The following is a 26,559-nucleotide window of genomic DNA, read 5'->3' as shown; positions in this document are numbered from 1 at the left end:
TCCCACTTCCACGTAGGGATGTCCAATGGTTGAAGTGGTCCCGCTGGCCTCTATGTTCTGCCTTCACCTACTGACATGTTAAACACTGACCCAAAAATTTAGCAATTTCCCTCTTTATATTACTCCACCAGAATGTTTCACGCAAGTCTCTATACATCTTCGTGCTACTCGGGTGAACAGTATAGAGAGAATAGTGAGCTTCCCCTAGAATCGTCCTCTTAATCTCTGCGTCATCTAGCACACACAATCGAGTGTGAAATCTGATAACTCCATCCTTAACAACATTAAAGTCTGTGTGCTACTTATCCTGTATCTTCTCTACAATCTCCATCAACTCTGCATCTTTCTACTAAGCTGCTATGATTCTCTCCTATAAAGCTGGTTGAACCACCAAACTAGAAATGAGCGCTTGATGATTCCCTTCTACCAATTCTACACCCAACTTCTCCAAGTCCATCATGATCTGGTGCGAAGCCATAACTGCTGAGGCTGACGTACCCCCAAATTTTTGACTCAATGCATCGACTACCACGTTCGCCTTTCCTAGGCGATAGCTAATGGTGCAGTTGTAATCCTTTATCAACTCGAGCCATCTGTGCTGCCTCATATTCAATTCCTCTGAGTGAAGAAGTACTTGAGACTCTTATGGTTAGTAAAGATCTCACACCTTACACCATAAAAGTAGTGTCGTCGGATCTTCAACACAAACACAACTGCTACCAGCTCCAAGTTGTGCGTATGATAGTTCTTTTCATACTCTTTCAACTGGCGAGATGCATATGCAATGACTTTCTCTTACTACATTAGAACGCAACCAAGTCCCTGCTGCGATGCGTCACTGTAAATTACAAATCCACCCTCACCTAATGGAAGGGCCAACACTGGGGTAGTGACTAGATGCTGGTTCAACCCCTGGAAGTTCTGCTCACACTCGTTGGTCCAATCAAATTTCACATTCTTTCTTGTGAGTTGTGTCAAAGACCCTGATAACTTAGAGAACCCTTAACAAATTGGCGGCAGTATCCGGCAAGATTTAGAAAACTTCTAACTTCCTACACATTCTTCGACCTTATCCAATCAATCGCAGCCTCTACTTTGCTCGGATCCACTAAAATCTCTTCCTTGGATACTACATGACCTAGAAATGCAACTTGCTCTAGCCAAAATTCACATTTCTTAAGTTTAGCAAATAACTTTCTGAGCACCTGAAGTACTAGTCTCAGATGAGCTTCAAGCTCCTCAGGGCTCCTCGAATAGACCAAAATATCATCTATGAACATAATAACAAATTGGTCTAAGTACTCATGGAATACCTTGTTCATCAGATCCATAAATACTTCTCGAGCATTCGTCAACCTGAACGACATAACCAAGAACTCGTAATGGCCGTACCAAGTTCAAAAAGCAGTTTTTGGTACATCATCTGGTCTAACCTTCACCCGATGATATCTAGATCACAGATCAATTTTAGATCAAATCTGCGTACCCTGAAACTGATCAAACAGGTCGTCAATTCGAAGTAATGGATACTTGTTCTTTACCGTTACTTTATTAATCTCTCGGTAGTCGATGCACATTCTCATCGACCCGTCCTTCTTCTTTATAAACAACACCGGTGCACCTCAGGGCGATACACTCAATCTGATAAACCCCCTGTCTAGAAGCTCCTATAGTTGCTCCTTTAACTCCTTTAATTCAGCTGGAGCCATTCTATATGGGGCTTTGGAAATTGGTGATGTTCTTGGGATCAGATCAATTACAAATTCCACCTCACGATCAAGAGGTAATCCTAGTAAATCCTCTGGAAAAACATCAAAGAACTCCCTTATCACTGGGATATCTTCCAACTTGAGTTCATCCTTCGGCACTTCCTTCACCATTGCAAGGTAACCCTGACATACCCCCAAAAATAACCTCTTTGCCTGGATAGCCTAAAGGATCTGTGGTACCGAACGCACACACGACTCAATGAATACAAACTCCTACTCCCCAGGAGGTCTAAATACCACCTCCTTCCTATGACAGTCAATGCTCACATAGCTAGATGCTAGCCAGTCCATGCCCAGAAAAATGTCAAAACCATGCATATCAAGGACTATCAAACTAGCAGGCAGCACTTTCCCTTGAATCTCTACTGGATAATCCCTAATCACCTTGCTACATACTAGCACTGACCCTGTCGGTGTGCCCACTACTAACTCTGTCTCTAACAGTTGAACTTCTAATCCACATAATTTTAAAAAATCCCTGAGACACAAACGAGTGGGTTGCATCTAACTCAAATAATACAATGACACTATTTGACAGAATGTAAATAGGATATAACCCGACTTAAAAATTTCACCCTTAACATAATTAATGCAAATATGAAATAATGTAATTGATATAATATATAGGTTCTAATTTAATAATTCATATCCCAATTCTATCACAAAACCATTGAGGTAAAAACCGTCTGTCTTAACATTAACTTCACCCACATACCCACTCATCCTAACATTCCAACCTAAATTTCCCGAGTTCAAGTCCCTCGACCTAGAAACGAAACCATCGATGGATTTACCATGGTTTTCTGAAACTCGCGACTAATTCAGAAAATCACAGAAGTCTGTCAATATATTTGTGCCTCCAAGTTTCCAGACCAAAACTCATCTTAACCTACCCACTCCTATCTCTATCTTATCTCAACCTATACTCTGGTAATTATCAATCCTCAAAGTCTGCAGAACCTAACAAACCTAGACTCTAATACCACTTGTAACAACCCCGACTTGCCACGTGGGCCCAGAGTGCTACTTTAGTGACGTTAGTGTACCTAGTACCTTATCCATCAAATATAAAACACACATACGCAGAGGAAATAAAATATAAAATCCTCAAAGTACACTAGCAAAGTTCTAACTATCTTTATACACAAATATATCTATTTTCACATAATTACATCCCATAAAACTAAACAAAAATAAAATTTCTATCTACACGCTACCTACATAAATTTACACCTCTAGCCCGACTCCTCTAGCCCACTAGACCCGATCTCTAGGATTTCCTGAAAAGATAGTTTGTAAAGTAGCATAAATTAACAAATATGCATACAAGACACTCCCTGTGACAAACACGTCATTTACATCCCCATGGCATGGGTTGTGCGGCCCAAAGGTTGGACTAAGCTTGGGTGATCAGCTCAAACAAAGTCAAATACAACATCCTCTGCAAACACATCTACAGGCATCCACAGCAAAACTACAGGTCCGACACCCTTACTTACACCTCACACAGGCAGTCAGCTGGACCCCCTACGCTTCTATCCAGACAGTGTGGGTGCACATGGTCTAACTAGCAACGGTACCGTGCTCACAATACACTGGTCCCCAGGGTTCTTAAAGCATATCATGCAATTTAGAAAATAGAAATCAGCATTTAAAATATTAATTCATATATATTTCCTGTTATTACAAACACCTGGCCTCCGACCACAAAATATAATCCGGCATGTAGTCATCAATTAAAACTCGGCCATCAAATAATAATCCTGGCCCTTGGTCAATCAAATAACACCCGGCCATTAGCCGTTAATTCAAACACCTGTATTTTATAAACAATTCTAGTATTTTCACAAGTATTTCCAGTATTTCTCAACAATTCCAGTATTTCTCAAACGATTCAGTATTTCAAAATCTCAAATTCAAATATACAATGATCCATACAAATTAAGTCATCTGCCACACAATTTTTCACATTTTAACATATCCATATAAATAAATAAATTTTTCACTGTTCATTTTATTCAAAAATATCATATCATATATCTTAGGTTTGTAAAATCCATTTCGAACGGTTGGTTTTCAAAATAACCTTTAAATTCCCAAATGAATAAACAAATAATTAAATAAATAAACAAATATTTATATTTACATAAACATAACAATTTAATTGATTCAAATTTCATAAAATTACTGACTTAACTAAATCCCCTTACCTAATTCATGAAAAAAAAAACTCGTTAATACCCCGGCCTACGCCCCAGGCATTCAAAAATACCCGAGCCCTGAAATTCAAAATTCACTATATTATTTGTCACAATCTCTTAAACAATTTTTCCTGCAATTTTCCTAAGTTCTAAATACCCTAAATAGCCTAATAAAATCCTAAATTATTAAACTTACCCTTGATTTAGGATTGGTACTCTGGAGCTCTAATTCGAAAACTCACTCCGACTAGATTGGAGAGAATCTCCCCACGAGTCTCCTAACAATTTTCGTTCGTTAATGGGCTTATAGTTTAAGAGAAATTGAAGTAAGTTTGAGATTTGGTCTTACCCCAAGAGATATGCCTACGCTGCTCCCACAACAAATTCGCTCCGGTAGAAATGTCGGTGGCGGCGAGTAGAGCTCAACGGTATTTTCGAATTTTTGATCGATTGAATAATGGGACGAGATGGAGAAGAGTGGGAGAGAGGAGGCGGAGGAGACGTCTTGCGCAGCTTCCTTTCAAGAGGTTACTTCCTGAAGCCAAAGGCTTAAGGAAGGTAATATATATATAAGATATATATCTATATATTTTATTATAATATTATATTATATTTATTAATAATTAATAATTAGTAATTAATTATTTAATTTTTATTTAAAATTTTATTTTATTTTTTGTAATAATATTATTTTTAAAAAAATTAATTTTTTAAAATTTTAAAAAAAAAAATTTTTAGGATCACTACATTGTCTTTTCAAGGAATCCTAGAAATCGGGTCTAGCAGGCTAGTGGAATTGGGCTAGTGATTTAAATTTTATGTAGGTAGTGTGTAGATAAAGATTTTATTTTTGTTTAGTTTTATGGGATATAGTTATGTGGACATGGAAATATTTGTGTATAAAGATAGTTAGAACTCTGGTAATGTAATTTGAAGATTTTATATTTTATTTCCGCTGCGTTTGTGTATTTTATATTTGATGAATAAGGTATCAGGTACACTGACGTCACTAAAGTAGCACTCTAGGCCCACGTGGCGGGTCGGAGTCATTACAGGTGGTATTAGAGCCTAGATTTGTTAGGTTCTGCAAGCTTCGAGGATTGATAATTACCAGAGTATAGGTTGAAATAAGCTAAGGATAAGAGTGGGTAGGTTATGACGAGTTTTGGTCTGGAAGCTTGGAGGTAGAAATCTATTAACGGACTTCTGTAATTTTCTGAATCAGTCGCGAATTTCTGAAAATCATGGTAAATCCATCGATGGGTTCTTTTTTAGGTTGAAGGACTTGAACTTGGGAAATTTAGGTTGGAATGTTAGTATGAGTGGGTATATGTGTGAAGTTAATGTTGGGATGGAGATTTTTACTTCAATGGTTTCGTGAGAGAATTAGAAAATGAATTATTAAATTAGAACTCATGTATTATATCAATTCCATTATTCCATAGTTGCATTCATTATGTTAAATGTGAAATTTCTAAGTTGGCTTATATCCAATTTACAGGATGGATTCCAGGGGAAAAGATATTGTGATTGGAGGGGATACCTTTAGTATTATTTGATTTAGGTGTAACCCACTCGTTTGTGTTCAGGGATTTGTTAAACTATGTGGGTTAGGGGCTCAATTGTTAGAGACTGAGTTATAAGTGGGCACACCGACAGTGTAACGACCTGCTTATCTAAATATATGAAACATACTAAATAGAATAGTCAACCAGATCCCATGGGTAACGGGGATACCTGTTATTCACAGCGGAAACCTAAGCAGCAGTAAATATAAATCACATTCTCAAAATCATAGAATACATAATAATAGAGTCTACTATAATCCCATAATACTGTGTTTATATACAATCTTCAAAAATGCCAAAATAAACCTAGCATTATACAACAAAAATCTCCTGATCCTAGTAGAAGACTTACCCTCCTAACGGGGTAACTCGATAAACTCAACGGCGACCACGCTGGACCGATCTTTTTGGGTTTCTTGAAAATCATTTAATGTTCGAGGGTGAGACACTTCTCAGTAAGGGAAGATAAACTAAATACAGCTGTGTGGCAACATGAATATTTAATGATAATATAGATATATAGTACAATCTTCATACCAGAATACATTCATCATTTAATAATTGCAAAAACATATACTTTCATATTTTAATATATCATACTAATCGTAATTGTATGGTATAGCTAATAATATTGAAAACATACCCAGGATGAATAGCTAGCTGATGCTATGTATTACCCCCCATGATGGGTTGTGTAGCCCGAAGGCAGGACCCGATAATGGCTAGTCGACCACTATCGAGTCAAAAATATCTGTAAGTACGATGGGCCTGCCACACCCTGGTCCGAACTGTTAGGTGGATGCCCACACTCTACACTGAAAGCCACATCGACTATCCATCTCTCACCTTGTAGTAACCCAACCTTGAAAAAAAAAAAAGATATTTTGGAGAAAATATCTTGAAAAGAGATATTTTGAGATATTTATATATAAATATCTTGGAGGAGATATTTATTTAGATTACTTAAGGGTTAAGTTAGGATTTATTCTATAAATTCTCTTATTCTCTCTCTCTCTCTCTCTCTCTCTCTCTCTCTCTCTAAGATCCTCCGCCGTTCGTCATCCGTTTCCAAAAACGAAGGGTACTGCGTGGATCAGAAGAGGAAACTCTACACTTTTAGTGAATCGGATCATTGTTTCGAAGAGTTTCGGGTTTTCCCAAGAATCGAGGTAGGAATCTGATCCTAATTTTGATTGGATATTTGGATAGCAGTAGAAAACATAGTAAGGTTATGTTCTGTGATTTTAGGTTTTCAAGATCTCGGGTTGTCGTTTTGGACCGTTTTCGTACGAAGTTTCATTTCGAATATAAGGTAAGGGGAACTTGATTACAACAGCTATTTTGGAAAACTAAACCGCTAAAAAACTAGTTTATATTATTATGTATGATTTAAATGCTTATTTATGAAATTCTACTGAGTAGAAATGCCGATTTGACAATTTTACGATTTTTGGTAAAAACGAGGATTTCGACGTATGATCTCCAAATTTTACAAACATCGTTATTTGTGTTTATACTATAGTAGGAGAGGCTCGATTCCTTTATTATTTAGTTAAACTATGTATATTGAATTTCTATCATTTAGCGGGTTTTTGTATTAAACTTGTGTAATATATGTTGAAATGGAAATGAATGTATTTTCTATACTACTGATATAGAATATGGGAATGAAATTCCAATTTGTTATACTGACAATGTGATAAACAGAGGCTGGTGATACACCGAGCCGCATCAGTAAACAAAGAGGGGTAAACTGAGTGGAAAGACGCCGGTTTGAACCCGATGGAATTATTTTTATACTATTGATATAGATTATGGGAGATAAAATCATATTTGTATAAATTGAATTTATGATATATGGAACCACAGCTTGAGAGTCCCGGGAGGGTTGAAAAATACTTTCTTTGCTGGGTGAAATGAAACCACTGTTATATGATACGACACGATATCATAGCTAGATGTACACGTGCAACCACATGTACTAAACGATGTGGGTACCAAGATGGTCGGCTAGTAGGGTGAAACCATTGGCTGATATTGGGCCAATGGAGGCAGTCGGATTGTATGTAGGTACTCGGCAGTGTCTGCACGAACAGGGCATTGGACGAGTACCAGTGCACAACCCGAGCCACGGGGTAAAACTGGCTATAGGGATATTTTGCTATTGGTCATCTGATAAATCATTAAATGGTTGAAAGACAGATGTGGAAATTTTGTAGTATGAATGATGATATACCTGATGCATTACTGTATTGAAAATATTTGATTTATATTACAGATGTTGAATGAAAATATGCATGTATGCAGTCACACACTGTTGTAACTCCTTCTTCCTTACTGAGAGGTGTCTCACCCTATCTTACAACCTTTCTTTTCAGGTCCGTCCATGTGTCGGTCCTAGTAGATAAAGGGACTGGGGTGGTTATTTTGGTTAGCTTACGTAAGCATCTAAATTTTGTACTAAAATTGATGAAGGTTTTTTTTTTTAGGGTTGTAATATGACGATTACTCTAAGTCTGAATGTTTGTAAATTATGGATGTATTAGTGAACTCTGGTATAAGGTTAGTAGTAATCCCAATAGATGTTTATGTTTTTTCGCGACATTTATATCATGATTATGTATGATTTACACTCGTATGTCCCTGTTTAGGGCGGGTTGTTTCCATATCTTGAATAGGTATAGGTATTTGATGTATGTGAGTGACACCTGAGTCCGTGTAAAGGGTCGGGTCGTTACACACCCCCTTGTGGGGTGGTTAACACCAATCTGATCATAGATATCTGATCTATAAGCTACGGTACCGTGCTCCTAAAACTAAACTAAACTAATATCTGGGTTCTGCTAACATATAGTATAACATTTAACATAAATAGATTGATAGCATTTCTATAATTTCATAAATATGGCCTCGCGCCGAAATCATACATAAAACATGGCCTTGCGCTGACTATCAATCACGGCCTTGCGCCGAATATTTTATACATATCATTCTGAATAATAAACCAATTATCATGTATTTTTAACATCATTTTGTACTATATATTTCATATTCCTGAAAACATGCTTCATTCATAACATAGTCATATCATAATACTTCTCACGTAAAGTAATATTTATGCCACACATTTGTTGTATTAAAACCATACATTGTATTCTAAAATCATAATTTCTGGCATCTTATACATACATATACATTTCAGCATAATAGCAGTATTTTTCCAAAGATGCATTTCCTTCGTAATATATAGATATAGTACATGCTTTTCTGAAAATAAATTTACTGATAAATAATAATAATTTGCATAGAAAATAACTGCTTTAGTTTATTCCCTTACCTGGCTACTGAGAAAAGCCCCTATAAATTCTGGTCTCACACCCATAGGATTTCCTAATCAATACCCTCAAAATGAACTTCCAGTACTAAACTTCAATATTTTCACGTGAATATCATTTCCTATAACTATAGTAGGACCAAATTCGGTATAAAAAGTTTTACCTCAACTCAGGGATGAATTCCAACTTGCTTCCACCAACGATCCGCTCCGGTATATTTGGAGAGAACTTCCCCAGGAGCATCGTTATGGCCTCAGATGGTCGATCCGGCGAGCGACGGAGCCGAAATCAAAGAGAGAGAAACCGAAGGAAGAGAGAGAGTGAGTGTTTTTCTTACTTTCGTGCGTTTAAATCTGGATTTCTACAATTTATAGGGTTAGATTCGTCGATGAGACACGTCACCTCGTCGACGAGTCTTGTAGAAAGTTCATCGACGAACCTGCACCTTCGTCGACGAATTTCAGATTTCCCCAAAACCCTCTCTCGGTATCTTCTTGTCGACGAAACTTGGCTTCGTCGACGAGGCCCTCTTATACCCTCGTCAACGAATCCCGGTGTTCGTCAACGAGGACCTAATGATTTCCCTTGATCAATACCCCCAAAGTGCAATGTCATCGACGAAGTCTACTGCCTCCTTCTATTACTGTTTCCATTTCCCTTCCTCTTTATTATTTAAATACCATTATTATTATTATTATTCGGGTCATCATAGACAGGATCAGTTCTAATATGTAGCAAGGTGATCAGGAATTATCCAGTAGAGATTCAGGGGAAAGTGCTGCCTTCTAGTTTGATAGTCTTTGATATGCATGGTTTTGACATTATTCTGGGCATGGACTGGTTAGCATCCAGCTACGCAAGCATTGACTGTCGCAGGAAGGAGGTGGTATTCAGACCCCCTGGGGAGTAGGAGTTTGTGTTTGTCGGGTCGTGTGTGCGTTCGGCACCACGGATCCTTTCGGCTATCTAGGTGAAGAGGTTACTTTTGGGGGGATGTCAAGGTTACCTAACAATGGTGAAGGAAGCGCCGAAGGAGGAACTTAAGTTGGAAGATATCCCAGTGATAAGAGAGTTCTCTGATGTTTTTCCAAAGGATTTACCGGGGTTGCCTCCTGATCGGGAGGTGGAATTTGTAATTGATCTGATCCCAGGGATAGCACTAATCTCCAAATCCCTATATAGAATGGCTCTAGCTGAATTGAAGGAGTTAAAAGAGCAACTACAGGAGCTTCTAGACAGGGGTTTTATCAGACCGAGTGTATCGCCCTAGAGTGCACCGATGTTGATTGTGAAGAAGAAGGACGGGTAGATGAGGATGTGCATTAACTACTGACAGATTAATAAAGTAACGGTGAAGAACAAGTATCCGTTATCCCGAATTGACGACCTGTTTGATCAACTTCAGGGTATGTAGATTTTCTCTAAAATCGATCTGCGATTTTGATATCATCAGGTGAAGGTTAGATCAAATGATGTACCGAAAACTGCTTTTTCGAACTTGGTACAGCCACTACAAGTTCTTGGTTATGCCATTCGGGTTGACAAATGCTCCAACGGTATTTATGGATCTGATGAACAGGGTATTCCATGAGTACTTAGACCAGTTTTTTATTGTGTTCATAGATGATATTTTGGTCTATTTGAGGAGCCTTGAGGAGCATGAAACTCATCTGAGGCTAGTACTTCAACTACTCAGAGAAAAGAAGTTATTTTCTAAATTTAAGAAATATGAATTCTTGCTAGAGCAGGTTGCATTTATGGGTCATGTAGTATCCAAGGAAGGGATTTCAGTGGATCCGAGGAAAGTAGAGGCTGTAGTTGATTGGGCAAGGCCGAAGAACATGCAGGAAGTTAGAAGTTTTCTAGGTCTTACCGGATACTACCGCCGGTTTGTTGAGAGGTTCTCCAGATTATTAGGGTCTTTGACATAACTCACGAGGAAGAATGTAAAGTTTGACTGAACCGACGCATGTAAGCAGAGCTTCCAGGAGTTGAAGCAGCGTCTAGTCACTACCCCAGTGTTGACCTTCCATCAGGTGAGGGTGGATTTGTAATATACAGTGATGCATCACAAAAGGGACTTGGTTGTGTACTAATGCAGCAGGGAAAAGTCATTGCATATGCGTCTTGTCAGTTGAAAGAGTACGAAAAGAACTATTCTACGCACGACTTGGAGCTAGCAGTAGTTGTGTTTGCATTGAAGATTTGGCGACACTACCTTTATGGTGTAAGGTGCGAGATTTTTACTAACCATAAGAGTCTCAAGTACTTCTTCACTCAGAAGGAGTTGAATATGAGGTAGCGTAGATGGCTCGAGTTGATAAAAGTTTATGACTGTACCATTAACTATCACTCAGGAAAGGAAAACGTAGTAGCCGATGCATTGAGCCGAAAATCTGGGAGTACGTCAGCCTCAGCAGTTATGGATTCTCATCATATTGTGATGGATTTGGAGAGGTTAGGTGTAGAATTGGTAGAAGGGAATCATCAGACACTCATTTCTAGTCTAGTGGTTCAACCGACTTTATGGTAAAGACTCAAAACAACTTAGTTGAAAGATGCAGAGTTGATGGAGATAGTAGAAAAGATACAGGATGAGCACCACACAGACTTTAATGTTGTTGAGGATGGATTTCTCAGATTTCACACTCGATTGTGTGTGCTAGATGACGCAGAGATAAAGAGGACAATTTTGGGGGAAGCTCAACGCTCTCTCTATATTGTTCACCCAGGTAGCACGAAGATATATAGAGACTTGCGAGAATCATTCTGGTGGAGTAACATGAAGAGGGAAATAACTAAATGGCAGAACACCAGAGGCCAGCGGGACCACTTCAACCACTGGACATCCCTACGTGGAAGTGGGAGCATATCTCGATGGACTTTGTATTGGGATTGCCTTCAGGATTGCATGGGTAGAATATCATATGGGTAGTGGTTGACAAATTGACGAAGACTGCCCATTTCATTCCGATTAGAACCAGTTATTCCATGGATAAACTAGCAGAACACTATGTTAAGGAGATAGTTAGAATACATGGTGTGCCCGTGTCCATCGTTTCAGATCAGGATCTGCGGTTCACTTCCCGTTTCTAGAAGAGTTTGCAGGAAGCGTTGGGTTCTCAACTCACTTTCAGTACTACCTTTCACCCTTAGACGGATGGACAGTACGAACGAACCATTTAGATTCTCGAGGATATGCTACGGGCATGTGTGTTAGATTTTGGGGGCAGTTGGATCCGATATCTGTCGTTGGTTGTGTTTGCATACAGTAACAGTCACCGGGCCAGCATTGGAATGACACCATATGAGGCTTTGTATGGTCGCCAGTGCAGATCTCTGTTGTACTAGGATGAAGTAGTTGAGCGGCAAATTTTGGACCAGAACTTGTTCAGCAGGCCTCTGTAAAGGTCAAACTTATGAGGGAAAGGATCAAGGCAGCCTAGAGTCAGCAGAAGAGTTATGCGGATACTCGTCGACGGGAGCTAGAATTCGAAGTAGGTGATGTGATATTCTTGAGGATTGCTCTGATGAAGGGGGTGATGAGGTATGGAAAGAAGGGCAAGTTGAGCCCTAGATACATTGGGCCGTTTGAGATCCTGGAGAGGATTGGTTTGGCGACATACAAGATAGCACTACCCCCGGCGCTGTCTAGGATACACGACGTGTTCCACGCGTCCATGTTGAGGAAGTATGTTCCAGACCCCTTACATGTGATCAGTTATGAGTCGTTAGAGATTGGGGATACTCTAGTATACGAGGAGGTACCAATTCAAATTTTGGATCGAAAAATACAGGAACTGCATAATAAGGATACACCATTAGTGAAGGTGTTGCGGTGAAATCATGCAGTTGAGGAGGCTTCTTGGGAGTTAGAAACGGAAATACGCCAGAAGTACCCGCAGCTGTTCAGCGAGGGCTAGTGCCAAACGGGTAAGGGTATGGTTGTATATAGAGGGATTAGAGTAGGTTGTGTGGTTAGTTGTATATATTTTTAATTATGGATAGTCTTTAGGAAAATTTGTTATGAAAATCGTAATTTTTCAAAGGCAGTATTGTAACCACGGTATTCCTCCGCCGTAAGTGAGGGTAGTTAATAAACTTGGGACGGAGCTGCTATGAAGGTAGCTACCGACTCTTCTGTAGACAGGAGTAGTGAGTTAAGGATGTGATTGGTAATAGTTAACAAATTTCGAGGACGAAATTTCTGTAAGGAGGGGAGAATGTAGTGATCCTAAAAAAAAATTTTTTAAATTAAAATTAAAATTAATTAAATATATATAAAAATTAAAATTAAATTAAAATTTAAAATTTGAACTTTAAAAAAAATAATAAAATTAAAAAAATTATTAATTATTATTATTAATTAATTAAATAATATAATATAATATATATAAGTTAAGGTTTCCTGAAGGATCAGGAAATAGAAACTTTTTTTATTTCTTCTTCTTCTTCATTTTCATCTGTGCAGGTTCAGCGTGTTCCTCGCCCTCTCTCTCCCACTCTCCTCCATCTCGTCTCCATTATTTAGCCGATCGAAAATCCGAAAATACTGTTAGGCTCTACCCGTCACCACCGACATTTCTACTAGAGCGGATATGTCGTGGGAGCGACGTAGGCATATCTCCTAGGATAAGGTCAAATCTCAAACTTACCTAAATTTCTCTTAAACTATAAGCCCAATTTACAAACGGAAATTGTCAAGAAACTTGTGGGGAGATTCTCTACAATCTAGCTGGAACAAGTTTTCGAATTGGAGTTTCGGGGTACCAATCCTAAATCAAGGGTAAGTTTGATAATTTAGGCTTTTATTAGGCTATTTAGGATATTCAGAACCTAGGGGGATTTTAGGAAAAGTTACTCTAGGAATTGTGACAAATATTATGATGAAGTTTGAATTTCAAGATTTTAGGGATTTTTGAACGCCTGGGGTGTAGGCTGGGGTGTTAGCGGGCTTTTCCAAGAATCAGGTAAGAGAATTAAGTTATGTCAGTAATTTTATGAAATTTGAATCAATTTAATTGTTATGTTTATACAAATATATATATATATATATATATTTATTTATTTATTCATTTGGGAATTTAAAGGCTATTTTGAAAACCAACCGTTCGAAATGGATTTTACAAACATAGAATATATGGTATGGTATTTTTGAATAAAATGAACGGTGAAAAGTTTGTTTATTTATATAGATATGTTAAAATATGAAAAATTGTGTGACAGATGACTTAATTTGTATGAATTATTGTATATCTGGATTTGAGATTTTGAAATATTGAATTGTTTGAGAAATACTAGAATTGTTGAGAAATACTGGAAATGCTTGTGAAAATACTAGAATTGTTTGTGAAATGCAGGTGTTTGAATTAACGGCCAGTGACTGGGTATTGTTTGATTGGCCAAGGGCCAGGATTATTATTTGACGGTCGAGGGCCGAGTTTGAATTAATGACTATTTGTCAGATTGTATCTTATGGCCGCCAAGGGCCAGGTTTTGGAATAACAAGGAATATATGTGAATTAATGTTTTAAATGGTATTTTCTATTATCTAAATTGCATGATATGCTTTAGGAATCCTGGGGACCAGTGTATTGTGAGCACGGTACCATTGCTAGTTAGACCATGTGCACCCACTTTGTCTGGATAGAAGTGTAGGGGGTCCAGCCGACTGCCTGCGTGAGGTTGAAGTAAGGGCGTCAGACCTGCAGCTTTGTTGTGGATGCCTGCAGATGTGTTTGCAGAGGATGTTGTTTTTGACTTTGTTTGGGCTAATCACCTAGGCTTAGTCCAGCCTTTGGGCTGCACGACCCGTGCCATGGGGAAGGTAAATAGCGTGTTTGTCATAGGGAGTGTCTTATATGCATATTTGTTAATTTATGTGAATACGGTTAATTAATAAGATAATTTCGAGGGCTTACTGAGAAAGGTGAGTGCCTTGGTAGCAGTAATGGTACTAGAGCAGAGGGAAGCTACTTGTATGGGTAGGTAATCTTCCCTATCCTCGGCTAATTGTGTGTGTGAGTATAAAATAAGAATGTTTTCATAAATGTGTTTATCTACTTAGTGAATTGGTTATTTTATGTACACTAAATGCATGCTGGCCACACACTGACATTAACTTAGTCTTTCCCTTACTAAGTTGTGTCTCACCCCAACTTTACAAACTGTATTTTCAGGAAATCCTAGAGATCGGGTCTAGCAGGCTAGAGGAGCCGAGCTAGTGATGTAAATTTTATGTAGGTAGTGTGTAGATAGAGATTTTATTTTTGTTTAGTTTTGTGGGATGTAGTTATGTGAAAATGGATATATTTGTGTATAAAGATAGTTAGAACTATGGTAATGTAATTTGAGGATTTTATATTTTATTTCAGCTGCGTTTGTGTGTTTTATATTTGATGAATAAGGTATCAAGTACACTAACGTCACTAAAGTAGCACTTTGGACCCACATGGCAAGTCGGGGTCGTTACACGTAATGTGAACTATACATGAGATTCACGTAATGTGAACTATGAAAGTGAATTATGTAATATGAACTATTGAGAACAAAAAAAATGTATGTTATAGAGATAACAAATATAGAGTAAAGTAAGAATGAATTATTTATTGTAGTATCATATTTATTTAAAGCGAATTATACTCTCCGCCCGAGGGCTTGCTGAGAAAGGCGAGTGCCCTAATAGGTATCAAATGTAGCCATATTGGGCTGCATAATGTATTAGGGCAGAGGGAAGCTACTTGTATGAGCGGGTAATCTTCCCTATTCTCGGAAACTTCTGCCAGTAAACTTTTGTTTGAATGTGTGTGAGTACGAGATAAATTATCCACATGAGGGCTTACTGAGTAAGGTAAGTACCCTAATATGCTTCAGTTGTAGCTATGGGTTACATATGGTATCAGAGGAGAGGGGTGCTACTTGTATGGGTGGGTAATCACCCCAATCCTTAAAAACTCTCGTTTTATTAAAATACACTGCATGTATGTGAGTAGGGATAGGGAATGTTTTCATAATTGTCATATGTTTATAGATGATGATTATATATATATATATATATATGTAACGACCTGCTCCTTTTTCACATATTTTTTTTTATATATAAATAAATTATCATCACATCATACATCCCAGCTCAGCAGGTTATAATCCACTTGGGCCCGTGGGCACCAGGGATATAACAAAATATACAGCAGAAGCCTACGCAGCAGAAAGTATAAAATCATATACATCTCATCATAATGTGCATAACACATACCAGAGTCACTACAATTACTATCTCACAGTATATACATCTCAAAAATGAAATCTAGGGACAATCCCCCACAAAACCTAACTGTCCCTACCAAAAACTTACCCTTCCAAAGAGGGCAAACAACTGATCTAGATCAGCGGGGCTTTTCCCGCTCTCCTATCAGGGGCTCCTGAAAAATGTATAAGATTTAGGGGTGAGACACCTCTCAGTAAGGGAAATAAATTAATACTAGTGTGTGGCAACATGAGTATTCTGTTTTCTACATATACCATACATAACATATTCAATACTGTTTATCAAATATGAAAAACATATGCATATCAACACATAGCAGAATATACTGCATTTTCATAAACATATCTCATCTCATACACTAATAATAACATAAAACAATCCTGGTAGGTTAGCTGGCTGTTGTCATGTATTACCCCCACATGACTGGGTTGTGTGGCCCGAAGGCGGGACCTGACAATGGTTGGCCGACCACTGCCAAGTCAAACAGTAGTCTGTAGGTCCGATGGGTCTACCTAGACTGGTCCGTACACCAGGGGCGATAACAGCACACTTCTTGAAAATAACCACATCGACCATCCAATCTCACACCACTCCGTACAGTGGCGTTAACACAGATATCATGAGCACGAGGACCATGGACACATAGCAACGGTACCGTGCAAGTGCTAGCCTAGACCAAGCCAACCAGGTTCTGATATCATATACATATACTAAAACCGTGATACATAAATATCTCATATCATTTATTTTCACATCAATCATATCATTTCACATATATACGTGTATCATGAAAATCATCGGCCCGTACGCCGGTATTACACATTTTAACATAGCACGGTCCGTACGCCGGCAAATCACATAGCACAGCCCGTACGCTGGCAAATCACGTAGCACGGCCCGTATGCCGGCAAATCACATAGCACAGCCTGTACACTGGCAAATCACATAGCACGGCCCATACGCCGGCAAATCTCATCCACATAGCACGGCCCATACGCCTGCAAATCACATATACATATAAAAATATCTCGGCCCGTACGCCAGTTTTCCATAATAGAAATCCATATCGTCCCCATTCCAAAAAAAAAAAAAGTATTTCACAACATTTTTATACTCATGCCACACTAAACAAATTTTCTACGTATTCAACATATCATCATTTAAACAGTATTTTCCAAATATAAATCATATATATAAATATATTTATTTTTCCTGAAACCAGATGCTATATATATATACATACATTTTCTCAAAACAAAACTAGTTTAGTTTATCCCCTTACCTGATTCCTGAAAAGCCCCTAAGAAAATCTTCCCCGTACCCACAAGGTTCTCAACTCAACACCCTGAAAATGAAAACTCGTAGAATTAAAGTTTAGTATTTTCGTATGTACAACATTTTCTATAACTACCATTAAGTCAAATTCGACTTAAAAAGTCTTACCTCAACTTAGGAATGATTCCCAACGTTCTCAATCAACACCTTGGAACTGAAAATTTTCAGTATTAAAGTTCAGTATTTTTACGCGTATATCACTTTCTTCAACTGCCAAAAATCCAAATATTGAATATAAAACCTTACCTTAGATTTGGGATGAAATCCAATTTCGTTTTCCTGACGATCCGTTCCGGCAGACTTGTAGAGAATTTCGCCAGGAGCGTCGTGGTGGTTTCGGTTTGTCGATCCGGCGTAAAACTAGCCCGGAATCGAAGAGAGAGAGAGTCGTAGGAGAAGAGAGAGAGTGAGAGAGAAGAGAGAGCATGCCCACCAAAATCCAAAATTTGATTTCCAAAGCTTCTTAAAGAAGCTTGTGCTAATTTAATAATATATATATATATATAATAAACCTTAAGTAAAGTAAAGTAAAGTAAAGCTTCTTTAAGAAGCTTTCATACCTTTTATATATATATATATATATATACACACACACACACACACACACATATATATATATATATATATATATATGCATGCTTTAATATTTATATATATATATATATATATTTGTTCCTTATCATACTATTCATTTTACTTATTAATTTAATTAATTTATTTTATTTTATTATTATTATTATTATTATTATATTTTTTTTTCGGTTACTACAATATATTTGTACACAAACCTCATGATAGTCACACACTGGTGTTAATCTATTCCGACTTACTGAGATGTGTCTCACCCGATATAAAATTTTATCTTTTTCAGGACTTTCGCATGATCTAGCCTAGTGCGCTCGGGGCTAGTGTAGCATTTTTGAAAGAGAGCGAGGGTATAAACTTTGGTTATAATTTTTGGGGTTATAATATGTTTATGTTTTCAGAGTTGTAAATATTTTTGAATATTGGTTGTATGGACAATACCTTTTGAGACTGTATATGGATGTAGAAACTCTGGTATATTTTTGAGGAGTTGACATTATTTCACTGCGTAACTAATACTGAGTCAGGTATAGGTAATAGAACACGTGGCAATCGGTCCCCGCTTGGTGGGTTAGGGGCGTCACAAGGCAGTATCAGAGATTTATTTCAAATAACAATCCAGACCCTAGTTTTGGGTTCGGTGCGTTACAAGTCATCCTTGCCTGATTCTCAAGGCATGGACTTTTCTCCTTCAAATTGGTTTCTCTTAGTAAGAATCTAATTTTTTTACACTCGACTTGCATACAATTAAATTCATGACAAAGTAAATATTATAATGAAAATGACATTGTGGAACCCACAACTGGCCGTTTGGTGTCAGCTTTATTTTAATTAAACAATGAAATAATGAGAGCAACTTGCCCTATCATTTGAAATCACAATAAGGTTATCTAGTAGATAAATTACCAAGAAGAACCGGCCCAACTGACGAGCAACGCTCGTGAGGCCCAAAGACTGCCCAAAATATGAGCACAGCTCATTAGGCAAATAAGAACTGGCCAAACTGACGAGCATTGCTTGTGAGGCCCAGAAACGACCCAAAATATGAGCATAACTCGTTAAGCCAGAAACGGCAAAAAAGATGAGCATAGCTCATTAAACCAAAAATAGCCCAAAAAGCTTCCTGAAAAGCTGCTTGGCACAAAAGCCTTGCAAAAAAATGTTCAGCAAAAAATTCTCTCAAAGAGCCGCTCGACACAAAATATGAGCATAACTAAAAAATGAGCACAATTCATTAGGTAAATAAAAATCAGCCCAAATGATGAGCAAAAATTCACGAAGGTAAGGTAAAACTGGTTCGAAAAGTGCTCGACACAAAAAGCCTTGCAAAGAGCCGCTCGACACAAAAAGTCTCACAAAGAGCTACTCGACACAAAATGCCCCTAAAGAGCTACTCAGCATGTAATACCCCTCAAAAAATGGATTGACACAAAGTACCCAAGAACAATCGGCTTAGAAAAGCCGACTCTACTCCAATCGGCTCGGGAAGCCACATACATAGAAAAGATAGCTCGGATAAGCTGACGTTGCCATGGTCTCAGCTTGGAAGCAACATACTCGGCAATAACTGGTTCGGTAAAAGCTGACCCACCAACATTGGCTCGACAAGCCCTTTGGCTCAGGAAGCTAAATATAAGAAGACAACTCGCCCAAAAAAAATAAAAAAAAATAAAACAGATAGGACAACTTTCGAACTTTAAAAACAAATTTCAAAATTCAAAACTAAAGGAGGGCAACTGATATACCCAAAATATATCACCTACCTAGAGAAGACCAGAGCGCAATATTAATAAAGGGAGTTACCGCCCAAGTCAACCACCACGTCGGAACAATTGACGCCCGCTTTATAATGGCTAGAGCGATCCACATCAATGGGGTAATAACAGGAGCGATTCACGCTTACGCCATAAGTCACCAATAAATGACATACCACTCTCGGGTCAAACTCGTTCACTATAAATAGGGGCTCGAAGAAAAGGTTAAGGTATTTTATTCTAACTCAATTTCACTGTTACTTACAACCTCTCTAAAGCACTCCCTTACTTAGGCATTAGAGAGATCCCGGAGTATTCCTTGGGTCCTCCAAGCCTAGTTTGTTTTCATCATTTTTAGGTGATCGGGATAGGAAAGCTCACTAGAGGTCAGATCAACATTTTTTGCAGTAACACTAATTTTTAAATTTTAAAAACATTAAATTAATATCTCACAAGTAATTGAAAATCAAGAAACAAAGAATAGATCAAATAAAGTGACTTATCCATTTCCTTGGTTTGAAAAACTCACCAAATATTTTTCATCTTAAATTTAAATTAATTATATGCCTACGTAAATTATAAGTTATTTTAAAAAAGGAGTTATTAAATTATTAAATATGGTCCTACCTTTATTTACTATATTTTATTTCCTAATTAAATGATAGGAATACAAATTCAATTAAAGAGAGAGATAAGAGTGTTGACCCGAAATAGATTGCGCACACAGTTTACGTTCGAATAAGATTTAGACAACGTGAGTAAATTGAAAAAAAATACATGTACGAGAGCTTGTTCCAAATATGGAATAAAAGTAATAAGATCACATGACTATAAACCCTTATCCGCAACTCCTTTTGTTATTAAAAAAATATTCTTATCCTTACATAAACTTTTAAAATAATAAAATAAATAAATAAATAAAAGGTTCTTGGTATGTCCTCACGAGAAAGTAAGGAAGAGGCTTATGAAACATCGAAACAACCCAACCTGATCCAAATAATATTGAATTTATTAATGAGCTGGTTTTGAAAATAAATAATTATGAAGAAATCATCAAGGAAAAATAAAAGTCCAACTCGAACAAAGATTGGTCTAATGTTGCATGTTTAACTTTAAGCAAAACGCACATAAATGAATTATGAGCTTAGAATTTGGATTTTGAATTTTATTAAATTTAAATATTATATTATATTATATTTAAATACGTGCAGATTCAAATATAAAATTTGAAATCAAAATTTCTAAATACAATAGAGTAGTTAATAGGCCCAATTTAAAATTATAGAGTTAGAAACTAATCATGTCCCATATCTTACACATTTTTCTCATGCTTTTAAGATCTAAGTTTATTTAAATCTAGGTGACATTTAAGTTAATTACAGGTTGAGAATGTTTAAATTTAATATTACTTTGAGAGTTCGAGTTAGTTTCAAACTTATGATTTTTAAAAGTACAAATTGATCGCAATTTTATTTTATGAACAATGCTTTAAATTTTGATAATATATAACTGATTTAGTACAATTTTAAAAGTTATAAGTTTAAAACTTTTGTCATAATTTTTAAAAGATAAAAATTATTTTGTCCAGGCTTGAGCCTGATTCTAAGTATGGTCAACTGGTCAAGGGATCGAGTCCCCTGTCCTTAAAATCATACTCATGATTTAAAACCTATCCAAACATTAATTTTTAAATATTTTTAAATTTTAAAAACAATAAATTAATATCTCACAAGTTATTGAAAGTCAAGAAACAAAAAATAGATCAAATATTATACTTTGAAATATAATATTATATTTTGACCAGTACGGTCAACTGGTCAAGGGATTGAGTCCTCTATCTTTAAAATCATATCATGATTTACGTGAAAGTTGGCCGTGGGACCGATTAGCCTTCGCCTGGTTTGGTGCCACTTCAGGGGTTACGAAGGACTCGTCTAATTCAAATTCTAGGTCATAAAAAAAAAGATAAAAAATTATTATTAACACATTATTTTATTATTCCAAAAATGCCCATTGTTTTTCAAAAATATTACAAATATATCCACGTATTATTTACTAATTCTTAAAGTACATTCCCATTTTTAATTTCTTTTGTTAAATAAAAATATGGTGAAACACTCCGCACTGTATCAATCATTTAATGGTGTCTTGTCAAGAAAAAAAAAAATCCTTTTTCCAATGCGCAAGGAAGCCCAATTCACACTACCAATTTGATTACTTTTCATCCGTAAAATGAAAATTAAACAGAAAGATTGAGTTTGAGATTGGTCTAAATCTTATTTTTCAAATTAGAAAATAAATAATTCTATTTTTATATTAAATATTTTTTAAATTAATTTTTTAGTATGTCAAAAAAACTCAGATGTTAATAATGCGTAAAATTAAAATTCTATTTACTGATTTGAAATAAATTTTTTTTTTATTTTTTATTTTTCTCGATAATCAAATATAAAAATTTAATTACTTTATATTTTTTCCATTGATGTTTTTTTACTTTCATACAGGGCCTTAAAAGAAAAATATTATTTACTTTCTCCTGTTCATGTAATGTCCTTACATTATTGCTTGAATCAAATTTTTGTGTGAGGAAAGAAAAAAAAATAAAAAAATTATTTTTATTACATTTTTTATGTATTTAATATTATTAATTTAAAAGTTTATTTTTATTTGATTAAAAATGAAGAAAAACTAAATATTAATCACGTGTAAATTAAAATATTATTTATTGAATTGTTATATATGTGTATATAGAATATCACTTTCTTAATTTCCTTGATAACCAAATATAAAAAAGAAATTTTTTCATCTTTTTTTGAAAATATTTTTCAAGTTTCAAACAAGACCTAATTCTCCAAACTAATCATTAGTTTATTAACCAGTATTTTTTCTTCAATTTTTAATGATTCTTACAAGTTACAAACTCATCAATTTGCTAGTTTGGTAAAATGTATCATCATTAATTAATTAATTAAAAAAAATATATATATTAGTGATAAATTTTACAGCACAAGCCCGCGATGACCCAAGCTCACGTGGCAACACCCAATTGAGCTATTAATCATCTTCCTAAATTTTAAGTTTCGATTAAATGAAGAAATAGCTATAAATCCATTATCGTTCCACATAGTCACAAATGCTTGATAAATTTCTTACTTTCAGAAGATCTCTTTGAGTTAAGAAAATTTGTTCGGTGAAAGGAGAAGAAAGAAAAAAAATATTTTTATTATATTTTTTGTCTATATCGTATATTATTAGAAATAAAAAATATTTTAATTTAATTAAAAATTAAGAAAAAATAAATCTTACTAACGTTATATATTTTTTATTTTCTTCCTTATTTTTTAAAAAACAAAACATGAGAAAATAAATTTTAGTTAAAATCCCAAAATTAAAACCTAAATTTGAGAGACTGATGAATGGAGTAATAATGGGAGATGGGCATTAGGCAGATGAGATGAGAGTGTGAAAATAGGAACTCCATTAAAAGAGAGACAATGGGAGGATACAATTTTCGTCTTGACGTGGCAGATAATGATTTGCTAGCGGGGGAGTAGTTGGGTTTATCAGCTTCGCCATCATCTTCATCTTCTTCCTAAAGGCCTTTTTGGTCTACACAATTTGCACCGAATACAGAGAGCCCACTTCCCCCTCTGCCTCTCTTTTCCGGCGAAGGCCCATCAACCCACCCCACCCCACTTGCCACTTGTCCACGTGGCACTAATTTTGATCAAAGGACACTAATTATCTTATAATTTTAAATTTTAAAACATCCTCTTTGAGATTTAACAGAAGGAAAATAAAAAAAGTAAACTGAATTTTGATAAAAAGACTTTGAATTATAGCATTAATTTAAAATTTTCAGGGACCTTTTTTGATATTTGACAAAAAAAAAATTATTAGGCAAAAGTTATTTATTTATTCTGAATATTTTAATAATTTTAAAATTTTCAAGTAAAATGTCAAATTTTAAGATTTCTATGGGTGCAAGTATTGAAATTATTTAATATAATTTTACATTATAATTTATCTAAATTCAAATGTAATTTCAAATTCAAAATTTATGAAGACTTTTTATTATTTTATAAAAGTTAAGGATTTATTTGTTATAAAAAATAATTTTATTTTTTGTTTCAATTTTATAAAAAAAGTACAAATCGCAGCCCTGCCACGTCATCGGAGGCTGTGAAGACAATGGGCACCACACATTTGCCAAGGACTCCGGGTGGGCCCCATCCTACCCTATCTGTAGTACTTTCAAGGCCCTACCACAATCCCCAATATCCGGTTTAGTTGTGGCAATGTGGTAAGCACAAATAAATAAATAAGCAATTTTTGTTTTAATTTTGTCTTAAAATCTCTTGTTTCAATGCTTTAATTTTGTTTTTGTTGTTTTTACAATGAAAAAAATTACTTACCTTCACCAAAATTTGAAGAAGGTAAAAAAATCTCCCCTAAAATTTCAAAATTTTCATTGATGCATTTAGAATGTGTTTGGATCAAAGAAAAAATAAAGTAGAAACTCATTTTTTCTTATATTTTTTCATCAAATATTATAAAAATATGATATTTATTTTAATATGACTACAAATTAAGAAAAATTAAATATTAATGATATATAAAATCAAAATTTTACATATTTTTTATTTTATTTTATAACCAAACATGACAATGAAGAATTCTTGATATTTTTTTTTTATTTCCCTAATATTTTCTTACCTCAAACGAGACTTTAAAGTTTCAAAAATATTATAGAGCTCTTATAAGATTTGTCAAAAGTACACAAAACTCTATTCAAAAGATTTTTTTTTTTTTGACATAATACATAAAGAAGTTCAAATTTCCCTCGCAAATCTAAGGAGAGGTCCAAAAAATTCTTAAAACTTAAATAGTCTGAGGTTAACGTCTTTTTATTAAACCTTAAGGAATGGGAGATAAGTTTTTTTTTACCCTCATTTTTATTTAATAATAATGAATTAATAAAACTTATTTCGAATATGAAAGTCGAGAATTCAAATTTTAAATTTGAATTTGTATGATTTTAAATAAACTTTAAGGTAAGGTTTGGAAGTATGGATCTCGAACCTTAGATTTGAATAAATTTTAATATAATTTTTTACTATATTTTATCCAAATATAAGGTGAGACCAAACATAAGATAATATAATTTTGTGTTGCAATTCATCTTCAAGTTCTCTTTTGATTTCTGTAGTTGTATTCATGAACGTGTCCAGATTTTGTTCAAATTTTTTTTTCTATTTATTGCTAATTTTAATCCACTGAATCACTTACATATATATAATATAATTAAATTCATTAATGGGATATCATCATGTTCACTGTATTGTACCAATATTTTGCGTGGCGAGTCTGAATACGGCGAAAAACAAGACCAAATCATTGACCAAAAACAGCGTGAGTCACGGAATCTAAAACCCTAAAAGAAAAGGAAGACTTGAAAGGGAAACCCATATGGTGGAGAGACCGCAGACCCTAAATGAATAAATAAACAAGTGCAGATAGATTAGCATGAACTGAAATAGACAGACAGATACACCTGGAGGGTGGAGGAGCTCAGCTTAGACCTGGTGGTGGTTGCGGTGGCGGTGGCGGCGGCGGTGGAGCAACTGTGATTGTTCTCTAGTGAGCCGCCTGCCCACTTCCACCTGCAAGGCTCATTATTGATGATTGATGATGGGAGGGCAGACCTAACTGCTTCTCCCAACTGCCCCTCAAAATTGGGCACTTGTCCCAAAACTCAAGGCCACTAACTCAATTATGAGTTCTTCCTAAACCTAGGGTTTGATCACGCCTTACATTAAATGCATATAAAATTTTTTGTTAATTTACAATAACGATTCGAATGTGGACTAAGGACTAAAACAAATAAAATTTTTATCCAAGTTGATTCAAAACCATTACACTTTATTACATTTAGTTTATAAAATGTTTATTCCTAAAAATAGATTAATTTTAATAGTTTAATTATAATTAATTATATAAAAAATTATATTATTATATAAAATATATAATAATTTGAAATATTTTATGAACTCATAATAAGAAATAAATAAGGAATAACTATTCCCAAATTTTATCATGCATATGCTCATTTTTTTCTTATTCCATGTTGAATGAAATAATTAAGGAATAAATAAGAAATAATTATTCCCTTGATTCCTAATATTTAAGCTATACTTCATTTTATTTTAAGAAATAACAATTCTGTCGAACCAAATAAGCCTTTAGTATTAGAGTTACCATGCAAGTACTATCATGTGAGTGCATGTGAGGTATTGACTGCTTTGACTCAATAGCCTCACTATTTTGTCTAGTAAAAAAAATGCCTCACATAATTGACATTCAAACCATCCTTATAAGATTAAGATATCTCTAGTACACATTTTATGTGAGACTATGGTACAAAGTTTAATTTAGTCATAAAACATATGTTTGTAGATCAGCTAGCCAAAAAGAAGTGGTTGGAGGCGGGGGATAATAATACAAAGTTCTTTCATACATTTATGAACCAAAAGAGGAAGAATGCTATGATTCATTCATTGAAGTTTTCGAATGGAGAAGTGTTGGATTCTATGGAGACCGTTCATAAGGGTGCAGTAAGGTGTTTTCAAACTTTCTTAACAGGTGTAGGACCCAATCGAACATCTTACCTTGATGATATTATATCTTCTATGGTTTCTGAAGAGGAGAATATTGCTCTTTGTTGTGCTCCATCCGAGGTGGAGGT

This window comes from Malania oleifera, chromosome 8 (genome assembly GCF_029873635.1).
Source record: "Malania oleifera isolate guangnan ecotype guangnan chromosome 8, ASM2987363v1, whole genome shotgun sequence".
Taxonomy (NCBI): domain Eukaryota; kingdom Viridiplantae; phylum Streptophyta; class Magnoliopsida; order Santalales; family Ximeniaceae; genus Malania; species Malania oleifera.
The sequence above is the reverse complement of the archived record's forward strand: the minus strand, read 5'-3'. Positions refer to the sequence as shown.